General features: G+C 40.3%; 2 non-coding genes across 2 annotated transcripts; one reads left to right on the top strand and one right to left on the bottom strand.

The window, feature by feature from the left end:
- Nucleotides 1-2,994: 2,994 nt before the first annotated feature.
- Nucleotides 2,995-3,102, top strand: LOC130983535 (small nucleolar RNA R71). The gene has a single exon (XR_009087520.1). It is a non-coding gene; the product is annotated as a small nucleolar RNA R71 (small nucleolar RNA).
- Nucleotides 3,103-8,169: 5,067 nt separating this feature from the next.
- On the bottom strand, nucleotides 8,170-8,277 carry LOC130984276 (small nucleolar RNA R71). Its single transcript, XR_009088220.1, has one exon. It is a non-coding gene; the product is annotated as a small nucleolar RNA R71 (small nucleolar RNA).
- Between the last annotated feature and the right edge of the window lie 2,246 nt (nucleotides 8,278-10,523).

Raw genomic sequence — 10,523 nt, 5'->3', positions numbered from 1 at the left:
CCAGGGTTGCCTTCTCATTTCCACGTTTAAGCTCCAGTTTAACCTTAAACTGGAGCTTAAACGTGTTCGACCAGAATTGCCTCCAGGGTTGCAATCTTCATTTCCACGTTTAAGCTTCAGTTTAACCTTAAACTGAAGCTTAAACGTGTTCGATTAATTACCCTCCTGGGTTGCTTTCTTCCAATTCCACGTTTAAGTTTCAGTTTAACCTTAAACTGAAACTTAAACTTCAACTTAAACGCCACCTTTTGAAAGGGTTTCTGGGCCAAATATATTGAAGTTTAAGTTAGCATTTGAGCACAAATATTAACTTAAACGTATTATGGTATGAAACCCAATTGAATATCATGGTTTATGGGATTGGGCCGGAAGAATTGATGAGTCTGGAACTTCAATTTGTTGAGTCTTGTGTCATTACTTGTTTATCACTAAAATTGCTCAATGAATGTTACAGAATTGGATCACAGCCTCATCAGGATTATGGATCATAAACCCAAAGCAAAAGGAAATCAAGAAAAAGCCTCAAAGCCCAAGAAACTCAACAGAAGCTCAATTTAGAAAGTGTATAAATAGGATAGAATCGAAGTTAGTTGGCACTTTTTGACACTTTGGAACTTTTGATCATTTTGCTATTTTTCATACTTTGTAATTGAATTCAGAGCTATGACTCACTAAACCCCTTTCATTGGGTTAGGGAGCTCTATTGTAATTCACTAAACCCCTATGAAGGATGGATGTGAGTGGTGAAGAGAAAGATGGGATTTGATAGGTGAAGGGTTTTTGGGGAAGAGGTGTTGAGGTGATTGGTGAATGGGGGAAGAAGAGAGAGAGTGGTGGTGGGGTCCTGTGGGGTCCACAGATCCTGTGGTGTCAAGGAAAAGTCATCCCTGCACCAAATGGCATCAAAATTCACGTTTTGAGCCATTTCTGGCGTTAAACGCCGGGCTGGTGCCCATTCCTGGCGTTTAACGCCGGGTTCTAGCCCTTTTCTGGCGTTTAACGCCAGTCTGGTGCCCCTTTCTGGCGTTAAACGCCCAGAATGGTGCCAGACTGGGCGTTAAACACCCAACAGCTAACCTCACTAGCGTTTAAACGCCAGCAACATCTTCCTCCAGGGTGTGCTGTTTTTCTTCCTGTTTTTCATTCTGTTTTTGCTTTTTCAATTACTTTTGTGACTTCTCATGATCATCAACCTACAAAATAACAAAAAATAACAAAGGAAAATATATAAAATATAACATTGGGTTGCCTCCCAACAAGCGCTTCTTTAATGTCAGTAGCTTGACAGAGGGCTCTCAATGAGCCTCACAGATACTCAGAGCAATGTTGAAACCTCCCAACACCAAACTTAGAGTTTGAATGTGGGGGTTCAACACCAAACTTAGAGTTTGGTTGTGGCCTCCCAACACCAAACTTAGAGTTTGACTGTGGGGGCTCTGTTTGACTCTGATTTGAGAGAAGCTCTTCATGCTTCCTCTCCATGGTGACAGAGGGATATCCTTGAGCCTTAAACACAAAGGATTCTTCATTCACTTGAATGATCATTTCACCTCTATCAACATCAATCACAGCTTTTGCTGTGGCTAGGAAAGGTCTGCCAAGGATGATGGTTTCATCCATGCATTTCCCAGTCTCTAGGACTATGAAATCAGTAGGGATGTAATGGTCCTCAATCTTAACCAAAACATTCTCTACAAGTCCATAAGCTTGTTTTCTTGAGTTGTCTGCCATCTCTAGTGAGATTTTTGCAGCTTGTACCTCAAAGATCCCTAGCTTCTCTATTACAGAGAGAGGCATGAGGTTTACACTTGACCCTAAGTCACACAGAGCCTTCTTGAAGGTCATGGTGCCTATGGTACAAGGTATGGAAAACTTCCCAGGGTCTTGTCTCTTTTGAGGCAATTTCTGCCTAGACAAGTCATCCAGTTCTTTGGTGAGCAAAGGAGGTTCATCCTCCCAAGTCTCATTTCCGAATAACTTGTCATTTAGCTTCATGATTGCTCCAAGGTATTTAGCAACTTGCTCTTCAGTGACATACTCATCCTCTTCAGAGGAAGAATACTCATCAGAGCTCATGAAAGGCAGAAGTAAGTCTAATGGAATCTCTATGGTCTCATTTTGAGCCTTAGATTCCCATGGTTCCTCATTGGGGAACTCAATGGAGGTTAGTGTACGCCCATTGAGGCCTTCCTCAGTGGCGTCCACTTCCTCTCTTTCCTCTCCAAATTCGGCCATATTTATGGCTTTGCACTCTCCTTTTGGATTTTCTTCTGTATTACTTGGGAGAGTACTAGGAGGGAGTTCAGTAATTTTCTTGCTCAGCTGTCCTACTTGTCCTTACAAATTTCTGATGGAGGACCTTGTTTCATTCATGAAACTTTGAGTGGTTTTGATTAGATCAGAAACCATTGTTGCTAAGTCAGAGGTATTCTGCTTAGAACTCTCTGTCTGTTGTTGAGAAGATGATGGAAAAGGCTTGTTATTGCCAAGCCTGTTTCTTCCACCATTATTGTTATTGAAACCTTGTTGAGGTCTCTCTTGATTCTTCCATGAGAAATTTGGGTGATTTCTCCATGAAGAATTATAGGTGTTTCCATAGGGTTCTCCTAGGTAATTCACCTCTTCCATTGAAGGGTTCTCAGGATCATAAGCTTCTTCCTCAGATGAAGCTTCCTTAGTACTGCCAGGTGCATTTTGCATTCCAGACAGACTTTGAGAAATCAAATTGACTTGTTGAGTCAATATCTTGTTCTGAGCCAGTATGGCATTCAGAGTGTCAATCTCAAGAACTCCTTTCTTCTGACTAGTCCCATTGTTCACAGGATTTCTTTCAGAAGTGTACATGAATTGGTTATTTGCAACCATTTCAATTAGCTCTTGAGCCTCTGTAGGCGTCTTCTTCAAATGAAGAGATCCTCCAGCAGAGCTATCCAAAGACATCTTGGATAGTTCAGAGAGACCATCATAGAAGATACCTATGATGCTCCATTCAGAAAGCATGTCAGAAGGACACTTTCTGATTAATTGTTTGTATCTTTCCCAAGCTTCATAGAGGGATTCTCCATCCTTCTGTCTGAAGGTTTGGACTTCCACTCTAAGCTTACTCCATCTTTGTGGTGGAAAGAACTTTGCCAAGAAGGCATTGACTAGCTTTTCCCAAGAGTCCAGGCTTTCTTTAGGTTGAGAATCCAACCATATTCTAGCTCTGTCTCTTACAGCAAAAGGGAATAGCATCAGTCTATAGACCTCAGGGTCTACCCCATTAGTCTTGACTGTGTCACAGATTTGCAAGAATTCAGCTAAGAACTGATGAGGATCTTCCATTGGAAGTCCATGGAATTTGCAATTCTGTTGCATTAGAGAAACTAATTGAGGCTTAAGCTCAAAGTTGTTTGCTCCAATGGCAGGGATAGAGATGCTTCTCCCATAGAAGTCGGGAGTAGGTGCAGTAAAGTCACCCAGCACCTTCCTTGCATTGTTTGCATTGTTGTTGTTTTCAGCTGCCATGTGTTCTTCTTCTTTGAAGAATTCGGTCAGGTCCCCTAAAGAGAGTTGTGCTTTAGCTTCTCTTAGCTTTCTCTTCAAGGTCCTTTCAGGTTCAGGGTCAGCTTCAACAAGAATGCCTTTGTCTCTGCTCCTGCTCATATGAAAGAGAAGAGAAAAAGAAAATGTGGAATCCTCTATGTCACAGTATAGAGATTCCTTGAGGTGTCAGAGGAAAAGAAAAATAGAAGAAAAGAAGGTAGAAGAATTCGAACTTGATTAGATAGAGTTCGAATTGTGCATTAAGAAGGAGTAGTACTCCATAAATAGAAGGATGTGGGAAGGAGGGAAGAGAATTTTCGAAAATTCAATTAAAAAGATTTTAAAAACATTTTGAAAAATTGATTGATAATTTTCGAAAATTGAAAGTGGAAAAGAAATCAAGTGATTTTTGAAAAAAGATTTTGAAATTAGAAATTAAAAAGATTTGATTGAAAACTTAATTTAAAAAAGATGTGATTAAAAAGATGTGATTGAGAAGATATGATTTGAAAACAATTTTAAAAGATATGATTTGAAAACAATTTTAAAAAAAAAGATTTGATTTTAAAAATTAATGACTTGCCTAACAAGAAAAGATATGATTCAAACATTTAAAACCTCTCTCAACAGAAAAGGCAACTGATGAGCGGATAATTTGTACACTTTTTGGCATTGTTTTTAGTATGTTTTTGGTATGATCTAGTTAGTTTTTAGTATATTTTTATTAGTTTTTAGTTAAAATTCACTTTTCTGGACTTTACTATGAGTTTGTGTGTTTTTCTGTGATTTCAGGTATTTTCTGGCTGAAATTGAGGGACCTGAGCAAAAATCTGATCCAGAGACTCAAAAGGACTGCAGATGCTGTTGGATTCTGACATCCCTGCACTCGAAGTGGATTTTCTGGAGCTACAGAATCCCAATTGGCGCGCTCTCAACGGCGTTGGAAAGTAGACATCCTGGGCTTTCCAGCAATATATGATAGTCCATACTTTGCCCAAGATTTGATGGCCCAAACCGGCGTTCAAAGTCACCTCAAGAAATCCCAGCGTTAAACGCTGGAACTGGCACCCAAATGGGAGTTAAACGCCCAAACTGGCACCAAAGCTGGCGTTTAACTCCAAGAAGAGTCTCTACACGAAAAATGCTTCATTGCTCAGCCCAAGCACACACCAAGTGGGCCCGGAAGTGGATTTTTATGTCATTTACTCATTTCTGTACACCTTAGGTTACTAGTTCTTATAAGTAGGACCTTTTACTATTGTATTACAGGACTTTGGTAGCTATCTTCGTTTGGTATGCTATCTTAGATCATTGGGAGGCTGGCCATTCGGCCATGCCTAGACCTTATGCTTATGTATTTTCAACGGTGGAGTTTCTACACACCATAGACTAAGGTGTGGAGCTCTGCTGTACCTCGAGTATTAATGCAATTACTATTGTTCTTCCATTCAATTCCGCTTGTTCTTTGTCCAAGATATCACTTGTTCTTCAACTTGATGAAGGTGATGATTGACACTCATCATCATTCTCACTCATGAACAAGGTGACTGACAACCATTCTTGTTCTACAAGCATCTGAGGCTTAGTGAATATCTCTTGGATTCCTGATTGCACGATGCATGGTTGATCGCCTGACAACCGAGTGCTCGCCTGACAAACGAGCCAACCATTCCGTGAGATCAGAGTCTTCGTGGTATAGGCGAGAACTGATGGCAGCATTCAAGAGAATCCGGAAGGTCTAACCTTGTCTGTGGTATTCTGAGTAGGATTCAATGACTGAATGACTGTGACGTGCTTCAAACTCCTGAGGGCGGGGCGTTAGTGACAGACGCAAAGAATCACTGGATTCTATTCCGGCCTGATTGAGAACCGACAGATGAATTCCGCTATGCTGTGACCAGAGCATATGCAATCGTTTTCAATGAGAGGATGGGTGGTAGCCACTGACAATGGTGAAACCCTACACAAGCTTGCCATGGAAAGGAGTAAGAAGGATTGGATGAAGGCAGTAGGAAAGCAGAGAGACGGAAGGGAAGGCATCTTCATGCGCTTATCTGAAGTTCCTACCAATGAATTACATAAGTATCACTATCTTTATCTTTTATGTTATTTTCGTTCATCATCATATACATTTGAGTTTACCTGACTAAGATTTACAAGATGACCATAGCTTGCTTCAATACTAACAATCTCCGTGGGATCGACCCTTACTCACGTAAGGTATTACTTGGACGACCCAGTGCACTTGCTGGTTAGTTGTGCGAAGTTGTGTAATGCCATGGTATTGAGCTACCACGTTTGTGGAGCCATTACCGGGGATTATGAGAGTTGTGAAAAAGTATTGTTCACAATTTCGCCCACCAAGTTTTTGGCGCCGTTGCCGGGGATTGTTCAAGTTTTGAGCAAGCTTTTGGTAACATCAGTGCCAAGATCCGGCAACAACACCAATTTTTGGCGTTATTGCCAGGGATTGTTCTAGTTTGGACAACTGACGGTTCATCTTGTTGCTTAGATTAGGTATTTATTTATTTTTTCGAAATTCTTGAAGATGAATTCTAGAGTTTCATGATGATTTGTTGAAATCTGGCTGGCTGAGAAGTCATGTCTAATCTGATTGGACCGAGGTTTCAACTTATCACCACAAGAGCTTGTTGATGTTCATCAATTTTGCTTTTGGAGCAGTGATCTGCTAAGGCTTGGCTGACCTTTGGTCATGTCTAGTGTTTTGGACCGAAGCTTTCTTTGAAAGCTTGGCTGGCTGTAAAGCCATGTCTAATTCCTGGACCGGAGTCTTAGACTAGCATTGCACTGATTCCTGGAATTCTCATTAAGAATTTTGATGTCTTTTCCCACTTAATTTTCGAAAAAAAAAATTTTTATAAAATCATAAAATCCAAAAATATTTCTTGTTTGAGTCTAGAGTCTCATCTTAAGTTTGGTGTCAAATGCATGCTTTTGTTATATTTTTCGAATCCATGCATGTATTTCTTTGTTTTGATCTTTGAATTCTATTGACTTGAGTGTCTTGTGTGTCCCATGAGCATTTTCATTTTTGTTAGGGTCAGTAGTATACAAACTGCTAAGTTTGGTGTCTTGCATGCATTGTTGTTTGATTCTAGTTGCATTTTGATTTTCCCTTATTATTAAAAATCCAAAAATATTTTTGATTTATGTCTTTTCAAGTCAATGATACAAAGAATTGAAGATTCAGAACATACTGCAGAGGAATTATACAGAAAAAGCTGAGCATTCAAAAATGCCCAGTGAAGAAGACAGACTGGCGTTTAAACGCCAGCCAGGGTACCTGGTTGGGCGTTTAACGCCCAAAGAGGTAGCATTTTGGGCGTTAAACGCCAGAATGTATACCATTCTGGGCGTTTAACGCCAGGATGGTGCTAGGGGGAAGATTTTGTTTTCAAAATCAATTTTTTTCAAGTTTTCAAAGTTTTTCAAAACCAAATCTTTTTCAAATCATATCTTATCAATCAAATGTTTTCAAAATCAATTTCTTTCCTTTTTCAAAAATACTTACTAACAATTAATGATTTGATTGAACATCTCAAATTTGTTACCTTTTCTGTTGAGGAAGGTTTGATGTTTGAATCATATCTTTTCTTGTTAGGCAAGTCATTAATTTTTAAAATCATATCTTTTCAAATTGTTTTCAAATCATATCTTTTAAAATTGTTTTCAAATCATATCTTCTCAATCACATTTTTTTTAAAAACCAATCATATCTTCTCAACCACATCTTTTTCAAAATAGTTTTCAATCAAATCTTTTTAACTTCTAATCTCAAAATCTTTTTCAAAAATCACTTGATTTCTCTTCCAACTTCAATTTTCGAAAATTATCAATCAATTTTTCAATATATTTTTTAAAATCATCTTAATTTAATTTTCGAAAATCCTCTTCCCTCTTTCTCACATCCTTCTATTTATGGAGTACTGTTCCTTCTTAATGCACAATTCGAACTCTATCTCATCAAGTTCGAATTCTTCTACCTTCTTTCTTCTATTTTTCTTTTCCTCTGACACTTCAAGGAATCTCTATACTGTGACATAGAGGATTCCACATTTTTCTTGTTCTCTTCTCTTTCATATGAGCAGGAGCAGAGACAAAGGCATTCTTGTTGAAGCTGACCCTGAACCTGAGAGGACCTTGAAGCGAAAGCTAAGAGAAGCTAAAGCACAACTCTCTTTAGAGGACCTGACCGAATTCTTCAAAAAAGAAGAACACATGGCAGCCGAAAACAACAACAATGCCAACAATGCAAGGAAGGTGCTGGGTGACTTTACTGCACCTACTCCCGACTTCTATGGGAGAAGCATCTCTATCCCTGCCATTGGAGCAAACAACTTTGAGCTTAAGCCTCAATTAGTTTCTCTAATGCAACAGAATTGCAAGTTCCATGGACTTCCAATGGAAGATCCTCATCAGTTCTTAGCTGAATTCTTGCAAATTTGTGACACAGTCAAGACTAATGGGGTTGACCCTGAGGTCTATAGACTGATGCTATTCCCTTTTGCTGTAAGAGACAGAGCTAGAATATGGTTGGATTCTCAACCTAAAGAAAGCCTGGACTCTTGGGAAAAGCTAGTCAATGCCTTCTTGGCAAAGTTCTTTCCACCTCAAAGATGGAGTAAGCTTAGAGTGGAAGTCCAAACCTTCAGACAGAAGGATGGAGAATCCCTCTATGAAGCTTGGGAAAGATACAAACAATTAATCAGAAGATGTCCCTCAGACATGCTTTCTGAATGGAGCATCATAGGTATTTTCTATGATGGTCTCTCTGAACTATCCAAGATGTCTTTGGATAGCTCTGCTGGAGGATCTCTTCATCTGAAGAAGATGCCTACAGAGGCTCAGGAACTAATTGAAATGGTTGCAAATAACCAATTCATGTACACTTCTGAAAGGAATCCTGTGAACAATGGGACTAGTCAGAAGAAAGGAGTTCTTGAGATTGATGCTCTGAATGCCATACTGGCTCAGAACAAGATATTGACTCAACAAGTCAATTTGATTTCTCAAAGTCTGTCTGGAATGCAAAATGCACCTGGCAGTACTAAGGAAGCTTCATCTGAGGAAGAAGCTTATGATCCTGAGAATCCTTTAATGGAAGAGGTGAATTACCTAGGAGAACCCTATGGAAACACCTATAATTCTTCATGGAGAAATCACCCAAATTTCTCATGGAAGAATCAAGAGAGACCTCAACAAGGTTTCAATAATAATGGTGGAAGAAACAGGCTTGGCAATAACAAACCTTTTCCATCATCTTCTCAGCATCAGACAGAGAGTTCTAAGCAGAATACTTCTGACTTAGCAACAATGGTCTCTGATCTAATCAAAACCACTCAAAGTTTCATGAATGAAACAAGGTCCTCCATCAGAAACTTGGAAGGACAAGTGGGTCAGCTGAGCAAGAAAGTTACTGAACTCCCTCCTAGTACTCTCCCAAGTAATACAGAAGAAAATCCAAAAGGAGAGTGCAAAGCCATAAACATGGCCGAATATGGAGAGGAAAGAGAGGAGGTGGACGCCACTGATGAAGACCTCAATGGGCGTGCACCAATCTCCTCTGAGTTCCCCAATGAGGAACCATGGGAATCTGAGGCTCAACATGAGACCATAGAGATTCCATTGGACTTACTTCTGGCTTTCATGAGCTCTGATGAGTATTCTTCCTCTGAAGAGGATGAGTATATCACTGAAGAGCAAGTTGCTAAATACCTTGGAGCAATCATGAAGCTAAATGACAAGTTATTTGGAAATGAGACTTGGGAGGATGAACCCCCTTTGCTCACCAAAGAACTGGATGACTTGTCTAGGCAGAAACTGCCTCAAAAGAGGCAGGATCCTGGGAAGTTTTCTATACCTTGTACCATAGGCACCATGACCTTCAAGAAGGCCTTGTGTGACTTAGGGTCAAGTGTAAACCTCATGCCCCTCTCTGTAATGGAGAAATTAGGGATCTTTGAGGTGCAAGCTGCAAAAATCTCACTAGAGATGGCAGACAACTCAAGAAACAAGCCTATGGACTTGTAGAGGATGTTCTGGTAAAAGTTGAAGATCATTACATCCCTACTGATTTCGTAGTCCTAGAGACTGGGGAGTGCATGGATGAATCCATCATCCTTGGCAGACCCTTCCTAGCCACAGCAAAGGCTGTGATTGATGTTGATAGAGGAGAGTTGATCATTCAAGTGAATGAAGAATCCTTGGTGTTTAAGGCCCAAGGACATCCCTCTATCATCATGGAGAGGAAGCATGAAGAGCTTCTCTCAAAACAGAGCCAAGCAGAGCCCCCACAGTCAAACTCTAAGTTTGGTGTTGGGAGGCCACAACCAAACTCTAAGTTTGGTGTTGAACCCCCACAATCAAACTCTAAGTTTGGTGTTGGGAGGTTCCAACACGGTTCTGAGTATTTCTGAGCCTCCATGAGAGTCCTCTGTCAAGCTAATGACATTAAAGAAGCGCTTGTTGGGAGGCAACCCAATGTTTTATAGTTAACAATTTTCTTTTGTTATTTTATCTTTTTTTGTAGGTTGATGATCATAAGAAGTCACAAAAACAATGAAAAAAGCAAAAACAGAATGAAAAACAGGAAGAAAAACAGCACACCCTGGAGGAAGAAGCTGCTGGCGTTTAAACGCCAGTAAGCCTAGCAGTTGGGCGTTTAACGCCCAGTCTGGCACCATTCTGGGCGTTTAACGCCAGAAAGGGGCACCAGACTGGCGTTAAATGCCAGAAAAGGGCTAGAACCTGGCGTTAAACGCCAGGAATGGGCACCAGCCCGGCGTCTAACACCAGAAATGGCTCAAAACGTGAATTTTGATGCCACTTGGTGCAGGGATGACTTTTCCTTGACACCACAGGATCTGTGGACCCCACAGGACCCCACCACCACTCTCTCTCTTCTTCCCCCATTCACCAATCACCTCAACACCTCTACCCCAAAAACCCTTCACCTATAAAATCCCATCTTTCTCTTC

This window comes from Arachis stenosperma, chromosome 5 (assembly GCF_014773155.1).
Source record: "Arachis stenosperma cultivar V10309 chromosome 5, arast.V10309.gnm1.PFL2, whole genome shotgun sequence".
Taxonomy (NCBI): domain Eukaryota; kingdom Viridiplantae; phylum Streptophyta; class Magnoliopsida; order Fabales; family Fabaceae; genus Arachis; species Arachis stenosperma.
This window is presented reverse-complemented; position numbering and strand designations above follow the sequence as displayed.